Source organism: Zootoca vivipara, chromosome 9 (genome assembly GCF_963506605.1).
Source record: "Zootoca vivipara chromosome 9, rZooViv1.1, whole genome shotgun sequence".
Lineage (NCBI taxonomy): Eukaryota > Metazoa > Chordata > Lepidosauria > Squamata > Lacertidae > Zootoca > Zootoca vivipara.
Window position 1 is genome coordinate 6,415,243 of NC_083284.1, and position 14,040 is coordinate 6,429,282.

Sequence of the window (14,040 nt, forward strand, 5' to 3'; positions counted from 1 at the left end):
TATGCTCTGCAGGATATTTGTGTCATGAATTTTGTTGGAAAGTTACAAACAGCTCTTAATTAATCATAAATAAATAAAAAAAATACTGAGTAAGATATGGAACAGAGCCAAGCTTCAGGCTTCACTGCCTTTTTTTTGGCACATAAGGATTAGACATTTTGGAAAGCTATTTCCACGCTGAGAGGTGCAATCCTAGACCCACTTCTATGGGAGTAAGCCCCACTGAATTCAGTAAGACTTAACTTCTGAGCAGACAAAGTTAGGGGTGTGTTGCACAGTTGGCCCACGAACCACCCAGAACCTGAAACATACTTCAGAATCGGTCAGAAAGCAGGATTTGAAGCCACGGTCTGCCATTACCGAGGGTAAACGTTCCATCTGCCCAGGAAAAGGTATTTAATCATGCATTCTAGCTTTGCAATGTGGAGCGGAATCAACAAACTTGAAGGTTTCACTTTCCCATTTCTTTGTTTTCTGGCGATTGGTGGGAAAGGAAGAGATCAAAAAGTCAAAAACGAAGAGATCAAAAAGTCATATCCAGTGTTTTGCTTTCATTTATCGCAGGCCTGCTGGGGAACGGCACCGCATGTCAGGACTGACATGAATACTCAATACCGGGCAAGGAAAACGTGCCACTTGCTCTGCGCGATCAGCAGAAGGTCACCACTCTTGCAAGCTGGGGGCTTACATAACTTGCAATTTCCTTGGTACACCCTCTTCGGTGTGGGAGGAACCAAACAAATTAATTGGGGTCTCTGCGTACAAAGGGATGGGAGTATTGATTTTAAACTGCTAGAATCACTTCTGCTCATCCTTGGAACTGACAGGAGATTATATAACATACAGGAAGACGAATGATACCAAGAAGACTTATTGTTCTTTCTACAGGGTCAGCAGTGTATGGGGGAACGGTATGCAGTAACCTCATCCGAGAGAGAGGGACAGGTCTCTGTCCTCAAAAGACTCTGCAGTCTAAAAATGGCCTGGTTTATTAAACAATGGCTTGGTGTTATGCGAAAACTCTCCCCAGTGGCTGAACTAGGAGCATTGGCTTCTTTTAACTATGGCGTGGCGTCATGTGCACACACAGCATCCTTCCTTAACTATGCTCTCTTGACTACAAAGGCATGAGCAGCTAGAAAACAAAACAAAACTTTGGAGAAGGTAAGCCATGGTTTATTTGATCATCTGTAGGACAATTGGTGGTTTACGTGATGGTCTGTTAAACAAACCATGGATTAGTGTTACAGTCAAACCTCGGTTCCTGAATGCCTCTGTTTTGGAACGTTGCAGCTCCTGAATGCCGAAAACCCGGAAGCAAAAGCCGAATGTCCAACGTGGCTTCCATTTGAGCGCAGGAAGCTCCTGCAGCCAATCAGAAGCCATGCCTCAGTTGTCAAACATTTCGGAAGCCGAACGGGCTTCTACAACGTTTGACAACCGAGGTTTGACTGTATGTGTTAAGCAGGCCAACATGCTAGACCGGGGTGTCTCAAACTTGGGTCTGTTTTTGGACTACAACTCCCATCATCCCTGACCACTGGTCCTGCTAGCTAGGGATGATGGGAGTTGTAGTCCAAAAACAGCTGGAGATCCAAGTTTGGGAAACCCCTGGGTGAGACAACAAGGAGAGGGGAAAATAAATGCCGCAAGGATTGAATGTACACAAATGCATGCTTTTTATTCTGATTATAGTTGGGAGCAAGGATGAAATGGTTGTGCCAGGAATGGGGAGGTAGTGACCTTCCACAAAATCTTGGGACTCCGACACCCATCAGGGAATTGTAGCGTGGCAACACCTGGAGAACCTCTGGGTTATGCCACTCACTGACTACACAGGAAAGGTGGATACTGTTGAGGGAACTAAAATAAGAGAGAGAGATGGTCCCCCAAGCAAGCAAAACTGACCCACAATCTAAAAATTAACTCCTCTTTTCAAGGAACTAGATCAGGCATCCCCAAACTTTGGCCCTCCAGATGTTTTGGGCTACAATTCCCATCTTCCCCGACCACCGGTCCTGTTAGCTAGGGATCATGGGAGTTGTAGGCCAAAACATCTGGAGGGCTGCAGTTTGGGGATGCCTGAACTAGATTATGTTCCATAATCTTGTGGCATCAGCCCTCGCTTGCCTGAGATGGCATCTGAGCAGCTGTTGCCTCTAATGTAGAATGCAAAGAAAGGAAAAAGCGAAGAGCGAAAGAGGAACCCTCTAAGCATTGTGCCCATTACAGCGAAGGAAGCCCACTTGTGTCCCCAGAGGTGTGTTGCGATTCTGAGGAACTGCCAGAAAGAACACCGAACGCTTTGTGACGCAAGGAAGACGGCTTCCTGGCAACCCTGCTTTGTTTCAAATAGGAAGTCCCTAACTCTTACGGTAGGGCAGATACGCATGAAGAATGCGTGGGGAACGTCCGGTGCAATTTAAGAAGCGGCTGTTGACTTTCAGAGGTCAGGGGCGAGATGCCAGCACCTTCCAGAGCATTTTGCCGTGACTAAACAAAGCCCAAGAGAATTACGCAGGTGGCAACAATACACAATGGCAAACACAGCACAGCACAGATGACGAAGAATCGACACAAGGCGCAGAATCTTTCCTGAGTGCAGAACTTGACCAGGGATGGCTAATCGATGTCCCTTCAGGTGTTTGAAACCAGGTCTTCCCTCGAAGGCCATGATAATCGGTACGGATGGCACGCTTATTTAATATACGGAAAAGTAATTACGCAAGACGAAATTAATTCGTTCCGCCAGTCGTTTCGTATTGCGGTTTCCCATAGGATTTAAAACAAACAAACAAAAAATAGGCAAAAAAATCGTCTTGCGAAGCACGGCCATAGAAAATTTCGTCCTGCGAGTCACCAAAAAAAAAATCGCAAAACGCTTTCATCTTGCGAATGTTTCGTTGTGCGAGGCATCACTGTACAAGATATGGACTAAATAGTAAGGAACACTAGAACAAAAAATACCCCTTTGGACATCACCTACAGAAGCCATGGCAGTAAAAAAAGAAATATGAAAGGAGAGTGGCCTACGTACCAATTAATTTTAGAAGCAGATAGGGACAAACCAACTCTGAAAAAATATGATGAAATTAAAAAGCTAATACACTAAACAGTTGTGCTAACAGCAGACAGTGGAATGAGTCTCGCTTGCACAATAGGGCTTCCATTTTCTTCTCCCCTGTGCCCCCTCAAATTACCTCTGGGGGTTGTCAGGAGAACCCCCAGAGGAACAGGGGGAAATAGTTCTACAGTGGTACCTCTGGTTAAGAGCTTAATTTGTTTAACGGAGGTCCGTTCTTGACCTGAAACTCTTCTTAACCTGAAGCAGCACTTTAGCTAATGGGGCCTCCCGCTGCCGCCGTGCCGCAGGAGCACAATTTCTGTTGTCATCCTGAAGCAAAGTTCTTAACCTGAGGTACTATTTCTGGGTTAGCGGTGTTTGTAACCTGAAGCGTTTGTAACCTGAAGCGTCTGTAACCCGAGGAACCACTGTATAAGGTGAGCAGAGATTCTCGCACTGGTGGCCCCATCTCCTTCGTGCAACTTTCAATTCCATCCCTGGCATATATCCTGCATCAGCCTCTGCAACCTGGTGCAATCCAGATGTTTTGGACCACGGCTCCCACCAGAACTGTGCTGGATGCGGCTGAAAGGAATTGCAGTCTACAACATCTGGAGGGCACCGGGTTGTGGAAGGCTGGTGCTCCCTCAACAGTGTTTAAATGTCACCAGAAATTTGAAACGATGGAAGGAAGTATGGCATTGTCTGCACCAGCTGCAAGATTTAGCAACTAACATGCCGGAGAATTTAAAAAAGGTCAAGACATTGCGTGCATCCGCAGTCAAGGAGAAGCACAAGCGTTTGAAACACAGGCTGCAGATGCCTTACAACAGGCCATCTCTAAAATAAAAAAATACAGCACCCCAAACATTATTGCAGAGCTGCTTTTACCATGGCCAAAATCTCACAAAACTGCAGAGGAGGAGGTAATCATCTGCTTTGTGGACTGCACTGCCTGGAGAAGAATCACATGGTGGATTGTGGCGCCATACAAAAAATAGTTTTTTGCAAATAGAAAATGAGCATGCAAGGCCACACATATATCACCGCAGGGAAGTGGCTGGCGCTATGGTCTAAACCACTGAGCCCCTTGGGCTTGCCGATCGGAAAGTCGGCAGTTCGAATCCCCGCGATGGGGTGAGCTCCCGTTGCTCTGTCCCAGCTCCTGCCAACCTAGCCGTTGGAAAGCACGTCAGTGCAAGTAGATAAATAGGTTTCCATCATGGTGTTCTGTTGTGTCAGAAGTGGTTTAGTCCTGCTGGCCGCATGACCCAGAAAGCTGTCTGTGGACAAACGGCGGCTCCCCCAGCCTGAAAAGTGAGATGAGTGCCGCACCCAGGGTGGATTTGATTTAAATCATGATTTAAATCACTAGTCAGTAAGACTTGATTTAAATCTTTTTTCTTTTTTTTAAAGACTTGTTCTTGTTGGTATAATCTTAATATATACATTTAAGGTTTCATTTTTGGAATAATAAATTTTCAGAGTAGTTTTTACAGTTATATCAAAAATTACTGGTTTGGTTATACTTTTAGAAATACATAGACAGATAATTATGAAATTATTGTGAGGTTTAACAAGCTAACTACAGTATATTTGGATAACTTTTCTGCTGTACTTTATTGGAAGGAGAAAAACGATCATTTCCTTAATAACAATTTAAACAATTTATTTAACTAAAGCAATAACATTATAGCATATGTATCCATGTTTGTTAACTGATGTGGTTAAACGTTGTTGTTGTTTTTTTAATAAAAAAACAGACTGAGTTTTAGCACACATGAAAAACTTTTAAAAAATCCTTATTTCCTGATGAATAGCCTTTGGACTATAATGTAACTTAAATAGAAAACTATCTTTAGAAAGATTTTTCCTCCAAAAGCTTTTTATTTTAAAAAGTCTGATTTTTTTAAAAAATCTGATTTAAACTTTTAAAAATCCATTTTTTAATTTCTATTTAAAAAAAACCAAAAAAACAAAAACATTGTTTTTTATCCACCCTGGCCGCACCCCAAAGTCAAATTTGATTGGACTTAACCATCCAGGGGTCCTTTACCTATACCATTCTGTTTAGATAAACAGTGTTGTTGGAATATATGCTATTCTCATAATCTTGATTTTATTTACTGTACCTATTATTTAAACCATTAGCATTATCTCTTTGGCCTTCTCTTTTGTTGTAATAACAGTTTGGCAGACTTGTACTTTGATTTGACGGGAATAATGAGAAGATGACGGACAGAAATAAACGCCACTGAAAAAACGTCTTGCTGCAAGTCTTGGCATCTCCCAGCTTCCAGGCTGACAACACTCAATGAGGACAAAAAATAAGGGGTAGCCCTCGGAGTCAATTAGTGATCGCTCTCCAGTGACAAGCCCACCCCTGGCCCTCGCGCTGCTGTGTGTATTTCAGAAAACGAGCGCATCAAAAAATAAATAAGCACCGAGTTCTAAGAGGGAGAGCGCCGACTGAATTATTACTCTCCGGCGCTGAAGGTCTCGAGTTACATGGAAGGTTCTGGGACACAGCCAGCCTTTATATTTTCAGAAACGGGGATCAGTCATTGCTTCTTGGTCCAAGAATTCTAGGTGCAACCTGATATTTGCAGCATCGGCCAGAGGCCTAATTCTGCCTGCAGTCTCCATCTTGGAGCCGAGTCTACACGGAGACTGCAATGTCCAGTCTAATTTTTGCACTTTTCTTTTTTCTTTTTAACGTTGTGCTTAATATTTTATTTTCTCATATAACCTCCTGAAGGTCCATCTACTGTAGAACAGTTATTTACTGTAACGGTCAAACTTTAGAGTGGAACCCTGTTATAGTTGAGATTCCTGCATTGCAGGGGGTTGGACTAGAGCCAGTGTGGTGTAGTGGTTAAAAGCAGTAGACTCGTAATCTGGTGGACCGGGTTCGCTTCCCCGCACCTCCACATGCAGCTGCTGGGTGACCTTGGGCTAGTCACACTTCTCTGAAGTCTCTCAGCCCCACTCACCTCACAGAGTGTTTGTTGTGGAGGAGGAAGGGAAAGGAGAATGTTAGCCGCTTTGAGACTCCTTAGGGTAGTGATAAAGTGGGATATCAAATCCAAACTCCTCCTCCTCCTCCTCTTCTTCTTTGGGTTCCTTCCCAACTCCACAATTCTATGATTCTGTGATTCTGTTCTGTGACTTTTTGCTTGGACAGGTGTTGCCCAACCATGGATTTGGCAGTTTTCTTTTATGAACAAGCTTAGCTACAAGCTTAGAACAAGACAGTGTTCTCGAAGCTACGAACATGAGTCTGACCAAACTGCGGGAGGCAGTGGAAGACAGGACTGCCTGGCGTGCTCTGGTCCATGGGGTCACGAAGAGTCGGACACGACTAAACGACTAAACAACAACAAAAGCTACTTTTATTATAGATATACCGGTATATAAAATAAAAGAGTTGCCTTGAATCACAGAAGCATCTCAGCTCCAGCAAGACTGACGTATTTGACATTGTAAACCGAACTCGTGGAACAAGCTTGCTAAAAATACTGTCATGGTAGCTATTGTTGGCAGGGCTACAGATGACTTTGCACAAGCCTGTCTACAAAAGAGAACACTGCATGTTTGAAAACGTGACTCCTTCATTGTTACGTATCATTTCGAAAACCTCACACACCACATGCCTAGAAAATCCTGGGCAGCAGGAATGCTTTTGCTTCCTCTGCCAATGAGAAACACCTATCTGCACAGTCAGAGCCAAGATCATGACACTCAGAATAAAAATCAAACAAGACAGGCAGGTTTGAAAAAACCCCACCCCCATTCACTAGCCAGCAAGATTCTGCATTTTGATGGGGAAGTTTAGGAGAGTAGACACAATCTCCACAATAATCTTTGCTTTTACACGTTCACGCCCTAGGCAGCTCTGGGCATCAGGGCAGCCTTTGCCATCCTGGAGATGTTTCTGGCTACAACTCCTGCTGGCTGGTGGGAATTACAACGCAAAACATTTCAAGGGCGCCAGGTGAGATCAGTGGTAAACACAGGAAGTTGTCTTACTCCATAGCAGACCAATGGCCCAACTATTTCTGCACTGGCTATGCCAGGGATGGTTCAACATGGCACCCTCCAGATCGTTTGGAGCTACAACTTCCTTAATCTGTGACTGCTTGTCATGCTGGCTGGGTGTGTGTGTGTGTGTGAGATGGGATGTAATGGACTTGTTGGATGCAGAGGAGTGGTGCCCCCCCATCCTGCTGCAACTAACTCCCTTCCCCACTTCTCTCCCAGACCCAGCAGAGACATGAAAAGGGCAGAGGAGAGGTTGTCTGCATGCAGGCGTGGTCTCCGATTGCTTGGGGGGAAACCCTGGCGAGGAGGGGATGGCTGTGAGCAGGTGTCTGGAATTTCAGTCTCGGCAACTGATTTTCATGGAGGAAGACCACTGGGAATGAGCCGCTCTGCTCCTTAGGGCTGATGCTCAGCCAAATTGGGGAGATAATGTTTTTGCTAATAACTCCAAAAGCAGAGGCAGAAGCCAAAGCAGGAGAGGGGCATGGGGGAGGCCAAAGGTGGTGAAGAGGCACAGCTGTCTCTCCATCCTGGCACGACAAGCTCTCCTCTTCCCCTGGTTTCCAAGAACCCAGATAGGCATGAAATGGGAGCAGCAAAAGCTCTACCTCTCTTTTAAATCAGAACCAGTGAGGGCAGTGAAGGTTTCCTGCTTGGCAAGGGGTTGGACTGGATGGCCCTTGTGATCTCTTCCAACTCTATGATTCTATGGTCCTGCGTGAGTGTCTGGAGGTGGCAGCAATACGACATGTAAACTTTACAAGCAAACAAAAGTGCGCCCCCCCTTCTTTAAGGCTTGCAACTCTCTGTCCTTCCCTTAAAGAGCCTGTGCTCCATTTGCGCAATTCAGTGACAACATATGCTTGCTTCCTGTGAAGTTGCAAAAGAGAAGAGTTTGCAGCTTGCAGCCCATGTTGCATCCAGGAAGAATGGAGGGTTTACCACACAGCCTGGCTTCCAAACCCTTTCCAAAGCAAAACCCTGGGCAGGATTCACATTCACGGCACCGGAGGGCTTCGCATCCTTCCGCAGCGTACAACTGAATAGGTGGAAGGTACCATTACAATTTGCTATTTTCCGCTCACCGGTTGAGGGTGGGGGAACCGGCTGACCGCCAGCGAGCAGAATTTGCACGGCGGGCTTTTTTTCTGCATGGGCACTACTGCACTGTCATATTTGACAAGGGAGGGGGCGAGGGGACTATGATAATCTCCGCAATTTTCTAAGCATTTTAAGCCATTAAGCCCTTGATCTCATTATAAGGAATTAGAGGCCTTCATTCTTCTGCCAGCATTTTATTTTTTTAAAAAAAAGAGGACTTTGCAGCCAAAAAGCAAAACAACACACACACCCTGCTAGCCTGCCACACACAAATGTTCCCATGATCAACTGCGCCAAAAGGATCCTACTGCGTAACAATCCACAGCTAAAGAATTATCCTGTCGTCACCCTGCAGGGCTCCTTCCAGGGGACGTTGGACTCCAGTGTCCACCAGTCCCTACTGGTGGCTGGAGACAACAGGAACATACGAAGTGGTCTTAATACTAACTTGCTGCGCTGTATGTACTGACTCGCAGGGAAATTTCAGACAGGCTTCTCGCTTAACTTTGCACCTGGGGGGGGGCTGCAGTAGTCTGTGGGAGGCTGCAATAATCTCTGTCTGGATGTTTATACACTGGTACCTTGGTTCTCAAACTTAATCCATTCCGGGAGTCCGTTCGACTCCTGGAACCATTCGAAAACCAAGATGCGGCTTCTAATTGGCTGCAGGAGCTTCTTGCACTCAATTGGAAGCCGCAGAAGCCACGTGAGATGTTCGGCTTCCGAAAAATGTTCACAAACCAGAACACTCACTTCCAGGTTTGCGGCGTTCAGGAGCCAATTTGTTTGGAAGCCAAGCCGTTCGACAACCAAGGTACCACTGTATATGGAACAGGAGATGTTGTGGACAAAAGATCATTGTGAAATGTGTGTGTAGACCTCAGGCAACGCACAGACGCTGCGACTGCTTATTTTGAGGAAATCAGATGCGACCCAAGACCCAAGCAGCAGTTAGGGCAGTGAATGACCTACTGCACTGTTTTGAAATTACTGGCATGCAACAAACACACACTGGAATATAGCTTCTGGGACCCTCATGCAGCTGCCTGGTTTAAATAAATGAGGAAGGCAGGGGAAGAAGAGGAGATGCGCAAGCATGCGCCCAAGGTGAATTCCTGCCATAGTATGGGGTAGCTTGAGAACCTCACCAGCGTCACAGAGGAGAGTTCTTAGGAGAAAACATGCCAGCAGAACGTCCTTGGCGCCTGGCAATACAGCAGGGACTCGGCATTCCTTGACGATCCGGTTGCAAGTCTACAGCCCGAAGGCACCCAGGTCTGGGATCTTGGTCAGTGCCTGGGTGGGAGGCCACCCAAGATCTTCCATGCATGCTGTCTCGAGTGGTATGGGAGAAGAGGCAGGAGAGAGTCGCAATTAAATGATTCAGGGTTTTCAGCCCCAACGAAAACGGGTTTTTGCTTCACTCGCAGATCCGCAAGCTCAGCAGGGCTTAAGAAGGGCCCTGCTGCATCAGACCCAAGTACCCCGTAAACAAAGTATCCTGCTTCGCACCGTGGGCAAAGAGATGCTGTTGGGAAGCCCCCGAGCAAGGCATGAAGGAAACAGCTCTCTGCCACAGGTGTTCTCCAGTGCCTGGCATTCTTTCTGACGGTGGAGGTCCCAGGTAGCCGTCGTGCCATCAGATCCAGGGAATTCAGAAATCATTCAAAGGTGGCAGCAATACAAACACCCTGGGAAGCTCTGCTGGGCTGTCTTCCCCGAGCACCCTTCATTCTGAGAAGGGACTTTTAATGATGCGGCTAGCCTAGGGTTTTTACAAACTCTGCCCACTGCATGGGGAATTTCTTCCACAGCTCCAGTCTCCCGCTCCCTAGCTTGATCTTCAACTCGCCTTAATGCCTTCTACAGGTACCAGGGACACACACACTGAATTGAATGCACACAGAAGAGACTGGCTGGTGCATCTCTGCATGAGTTCCTGCCCTGGGTTTGCCTTGTTCTAAGCAGCAGGGATATCCACATCAGTGATTCGTGCGGAAATCTGGAGGCACCGCAGTTCTGTGGAACAGCATGGATGTGGCATGCTGAGAGCTCCAGGTTCGTTCCCCGACACCCCCAGTTAAAAGAGACCTGGTGGCCGATGTTGGAAAGAGTTCTCTGCCTGAGGCTTTGGACAGCCGCTGCCATTCATCGGAGACTAAGACTGGGCAGCTGCATACTTCTTTCCTAAGACAGAGGATGCTCTCATCCAAGGGCAGGCCAAGAGTTACACACTTTAAAAATAAAACAACTTTTGGCTGCAAGGAGTGATGTTTTCATCCAGCCAGTGGTGGCAGAGGATTGTGCTTCAGCTATCAGATGTTTTGGGAACAGCTGCTTTATAAGCCATCAAGACATAAAGCACAAGAGGATAGATAAAAGACTTAGGGCGTTCACGGAAAACAGCTCATAGCAAGCACTTTCCCACTTCCAAGTTATCTCTCTCAGCAGTTAATTCCAAAAAGAGCCTTGAAAGAGCCTTGTCTGCATGCGTCCAGATTTCTCTCTCAGTACCGTTACACATGAGTGGAGCAGGAGTACCGAAACAAACAAATTGCAACCGTGCTTTGCAGGTGCAACACTGCGGCTCCGAGGAGCTGCCATCATCAAAGCACCAAGTTCTGCCGTGCAATTTAACTACCACTGCACTTGAATCGCTTTACAGAGTTTTGCTCCAATCTTCACTTGAATTCATCCCCAAGTTTGCAAGTCTCGATAGGAGGTTCTAGGCCAACCACAAAGATTCAATATAGAAGTATTCATTCAGTTCCAGCTCAGAAGGACCTCAGCCAAAAACAGTTTTGGCTTCAAAAATCAGGAGAGTTTAGTGTGGCTCTGGATGACTGGGTGGGAAAAAAAACCATGCATTTTTTTGAAAAGTGCTACAATAAAGTCAGCAATAGTTGTATGTCCCTTACCAACCCACACTTCCAGTGTTTGAAATTAGCCGGGCACCAAGCTACACCTGGCTTTCGATCACTTTCGACAAAGTGAAGAAGATGGGTGGGTGCCAGGAGGGTGCCTGACATCTCCACGATCTGGGGATCCTGGGATCGAGACTGTTTTCACACACTAACACCCCATCCTGTAAAATTCTATCCGTTATATTTTATCTGCACAATCAGAATGAATTTCTGGAGCCAAATTGCTTTTTCTGTGCAGCCTGAGCAGGAGGAGACAACAATGGTATAGTTAATTGTTGTAGCTCATCTACGACAATTGCCCCACTGCCCTGCTCACAGTTGTGATGAATATTCTTATGTTATGAATGATCTGTGTCACCATTAAGAAAAAGAGGTCGGAACGGGCCAATATATATGTAGACTGTCCCTGGTTCAAGTGACTTTTCTTCAAGTCCTCAAAGCTCTTAACCCGGCTCAAGGTTGTCATCTGAAGTAGCCAGATGTTTAACTGAGAATCAATCACAGTAAGTCCATCATTTGAAAAAGAAGGCTTGAGATCCGTCTTGCCCAAAAATCGCAACTCTACATTCCGTTTGGGCGGCTGCAACCTTGGTTTAAGGAACCACTTGGCACCTAGCTTATATATCTGAGTTTCTAACCAGTCCAGCATCAAACATTTAGACTGCAAGCTCTGTGGGACAGGAAATTCAGGCACCTCAATCTTGGTCTAGTGTTCGTAATAATAATTTAATAATATTTTAAAAATTATTTATACCCCACCCATCTGGCTGGGTAAAAGTCAGATAGTCATTTATTTCCTTGGCATCTGATGGCACCAAATAAGTAAGAAGGGTGAAGCAGAAAGGGGAACCCCTTGACACAGAAGCGTGAGTGTCCAAAATGCACCCAGATTATGCTGTTGCAAAACAGTATTCACTGTTGGCTTTTTCCCCTAAGACAAGCACCAGCTAAATTCCATTTGCACACAGTAGTTCTGCCAAACTCGGCACCCACCCCATGGAAAGAAACACAGTAATAATAATGAGATGTGTGACCAAATCAAACATAAACAAAGACGCCATTGCAACACAATGGCATCCACTTACTTTCTCGTTGCATCTTACCGAATTACATAACCAGCCTGAGCCACGTGCAATCGACAAGTCAAAACTTTTATACGCAAGAATCCCAGCTAGAACAATCGGTTTCGCTTCTCCAACACTTACAGACTTGCACACTGTCGAACTTCCAACTGTAGGTGGATGTGGTGATTTCAGAAGCTGCCTTTCACGAGCCGAAAAGCACCCACGCAAACCAGGTGCCATGGGAGCAATAGTCCCAGTTGGCCAGGTGACACACCAACGCAAGAACACAGGCTCCAGAGCTAAAGTAAACAGTTAGCTCAAAACCTGAACACTCGCAAGCCAAGGCCACAGTCTATAGGTCGGGGATAGGGGTGGGTGGATAAATCTCTGTTTCAGTTTCTTCCCCTTTGCTATCATACTCAGTCACCACATTCCTGCCATTTCTTTAAGATTTGTATTTTATTCTTTAAAAAGTCTGGAGTTTGGTGTGCTTTTCCTCAAATTTATATGCTTTTGTATGCAATTTTGCCTACGACACACATTTTCCCCAAGCAATCTCTCCTGGCATAATGAATTCCATGCGTTGTTTTGTTTTTGTTTTACTAATTTATATGTAGGCTTCCTCCTTATACACACGTTTGCCAGCTGAATAAATTATTATTATTTTTGCAAAATTCAGAGAAGCGTGATATTTCAGAAGATTGTTTCACTTTGATTTGCATATTATTTATGGAAGTGTGCAGCAGGGAGGTTCTCGTGAAAAGGAGAATTAAGCTCTCCCATTGATAGTCAGGGATACCCCGGCCAAAATTACATCATCAACAGGGGCGGAGGGCAGTCTTTTGCAAGGGTTCGCCAAAAAACCATTGCCAGATCCAGCAAACACGAAAACCCTGCAATTTTTATAACCTCACTACCCTCCACTTGCAAGAGGATAGTGTCAGATGAAAACAGATACACCAGCTTTCTGTTACGCAACCTAGGGCTTCATGATGTGCAGATCGAGCCAGCTCAACACATCTCTTGTTGCAGATTTGGCAACAGAACCCTCCTGGAGATAAATGGGGGGAAATCAACCTAGAATTCAGAAATACCTATAAAATGGAAAGCACTCCATTAAGAGGGTTAGCAGACTAGTTTTCTCTTCCTTTTAAAAAAATCTCTAAGAGTTTAAATTCAATTTGTTTTATATACCTTAAGAAGGCATAAGTGTAGACTTTTAATGTGTTTGCATATTTGGCTGTATCCAAATAACTCATACTCTGAGTAGATCCTTTAAGTCACTGATTTCAAGAGCTCAGTTCTTAGTGTGACTTAGCTAAATAAATCCAGATTTCATTTTAAACCTGCTTTTTTTTTTTACCCACACCTAGTCCAATTTTTTAAATATTTCGGCTCACACCAGTGATGACTGGCGATCCCGATCTCAAGATACGCAATACTGAGTCAGCCAAATTAAATTCAAGTACAGTAGCAGGAAAAGGCTAGCACTGGATATGGTACAAAAAAGCACCTGAAACATATATTTTATCTATATATCTATATAAGAAGGCAGGCACTGCGCTTTCTAAATGAATAGGTACAAGTGGAAATGCAGTTATAAAGAGAACAACATTTCAAGCATTCACCTCTGTAAGAAAGTCAGTAACACCGCCAAGTTAAACCTGACCCATAAACACGCACCCCCCCTTTTTGTACGAAAAAACCAAACATGTTTGCAGTTATAATAAACCTGGCAGAGCCTGCGTTTTTAAAGTCGACCGCTTCAAATCCAGACACCCAACCAAGCTTTGGTTTTATCAGAATTAGGAACTGGTGGACCCCCGGGTCGGCCTCCCTCACCCTC

The 14,040-nt window shown here is 45.2% G+C and overlaps 1 protein-coding gene across 6 annotated transcripts in view; it reads right to left on the reverse strand.

The window, feature by feature from the left end:
- The window catches only part of RNF24 (ring finger protein 24), a 68,236-nt gene that overhangs the window by 34,227 nt on the left and 19,969 nt on the right, over positions 1–14,040 (reverse strand). The gene's annotated exons all lie outside the window — the stretch shown is intronic.